Raw genomic sequence first — 2,273 nt, 5'->3', positions numbered from 1 at the left:
CTCTGAGCAGCACACCCCATCCCCATTCGCCACCCAGGTGCCCCCAACAGCCACCCACCACACCACCCGAGGGCAGATGAGTCAAATGCAGAGAGCCATTTTTGCCATTGTATGGGGACATACAAGGATGACAACACATAACTCATTATTATCATTATTAAATTATTTTATTGATATTTGTTTCAGACAGCGGAGAGTGTTTGCAAAGAGAATGGTAACAAGCTGGTGTATTTGATGCTGCTGCCTTTTACCTTAATGGAAAATACCTAAAAAAAAAAAAAAAAAGGGCAGTGATTTTAGATTTTGAAAACAGTAGCATGTCAGTAGGCTGCTACTCGATGGCAAATCTTCTTTAAGCAGGAAGCCCCAAAATGTCTCAAATGTTTTTGGTGATTATTAGTTTCTAGTTTCAGAGACTTGGCTCTTGAATTCTAAACATTTTCACTTGAATTATTTGTGCAGCATTTTTCTCTCTCTCCCAATAGTCACAGTATTGTCATGCACATTTTGAATCCTTCTCCTGTTTTATTAGGTGCATTTTAAAGCAATAGAGCGGTAATGGAGCTTAACATGTGCGAGGGAGCTCTGCTATGATCCAAAACATCCAAGACCACAGCCCTAAATTTCTATGTCTAAAAAAAACTTACTAATAAATTATAACTATTGTCAGAACTGGTTCAAATTGACGGGGCAGCACGGTGGCGCAACTGGTAGAGCTGCTGCCTCTCAGTGAGCAGGTCCCTGGTTCAAATCCCGGTCCGGGGGCCTTTCTGGGTGGAGTTTGCATGTTCTCTCCGTGCATGCGTGGGTTTTCTCCGGGTACTCCGGTTTCCACCCACAGACCAAAAACATGCATGTTAGGCTGATTGGTAACTCTAAATTGTCCCTAGCTGTGAGTGAGAGAGTGAATGGTTGTTTGTCTCGTTTGTCTCTATGTGTCCCTGTGATGGACTTGCGACCCGTCCAGGGTGTACCCCGCCCCTCGCACAGTGATTGCTGGACATGGGCACCGGCGACCCCCGTGACCCAAAATGGAATAAACGGGTAAAGATAATGGATGGATGGATGGATGGTTCAAATTGACTCCAGTAGATTACAGTATAAACAAACATAGGAGCAGCATCCAAGGTGGGTACAAAGTGAGCCCAAGCAGAAATTAATGTGCACATTGCGTTTTTGCTGTTTTGCTGTTTTGCTGAACTCACGTGCAGGCAGGACTCGGGGAACTCGGGATTTAGAGTGGAATATGTATTTAATACAAAAAGCAAAAGCTGACGTGCAGCAAACCTACATGAACTTGGAGAGACACAGAGGGAGGCAAAAGCAGGACCCATACAGGGCAATGCCCAGACAATGAAGAACACAGAGATGCAGACGTATATAGGGATGCTAATGACAGACAATGACAAACACCTGGGGAAAGATAACAGGTGGCGGAGGGAAGAGCTGATTACATGAGGGAGAACACAGGAGAGCAGGACAGAAGACACAAGAATACACAAATCCTCACAATGCGCAGTCTGGAATAATGTTTTGCAAGCAGTGCACATATATGTTTAACACATACATACATATACACATACATATATTAACACATATATGTTTCTCCTGTGCATGCTGTGATTTTCAAAAATTGAAAATATGGCCACATGGCTCACTGATCATGTGGTCACAAAAACTCAGAATTCAGTGAAGCTACAACGGTATAATCACCAATTTTATCACAATTTTGAGTCAGTGACTGTTCCAGTTCAGAGCAATTTAATCCATCCATTTTCTTTCGCTTATCCATTGTCGGGTCATGGGGGTAGCAGCCTAAGCAGGGAAGCCCAGAATTTCCTCTCCCTAGCCACTTGGGCCAGCTCCTCTGGGGGAATCCCAAGTTGTTCCCAGGCCAGCCGAGAAACATAGTCCCTCCAGCGTGTCCTGGGTCTTCCTCTGGGTCTCCTCCCAGTGGGACATGTCTGGAACACCTCAACAGGAAGGCGTCCAGGAGACATCCTAACCAGATGCCTGAGCCACCTCAACTGGCTCCTCTCAATGTGAAGAAGCAGCAGCTCTACTCCGAGTCAGTCCCGGATGACAGAGCTTCTCACCCTACCTCCCAGACACCCAGCAGAGAAAACTCATTTTGATCGCTTGTATCTGTGATCTCGTCCTTTCGGTCACAACCCAAAGCTCATGACCTCATGAGATGAGGGTAGGAACTTAGATCAACCAGTAAATTGAGAGCTTTGCCTTTTGACTCAGCTCTCTCTTCACCACGACAGAGC

This window comes from Nematolebias whitei, chromosome 18 (genome assembly GCF_014905685.2).
Source record: "Nematolebias whitei isolate Nwh7 chromosome 18, NemWhi1, whole genome shotgun sequence".
Lineage (NCBI taxonomy): Eukaryota > Metazoa > Chordata > Actinopteri > Cyprinodontiformes > Rivulidae > Nematolebias > Nematolebias whitei.
This window is presented reverse-complemented; position numbering follows the sequence as displayed.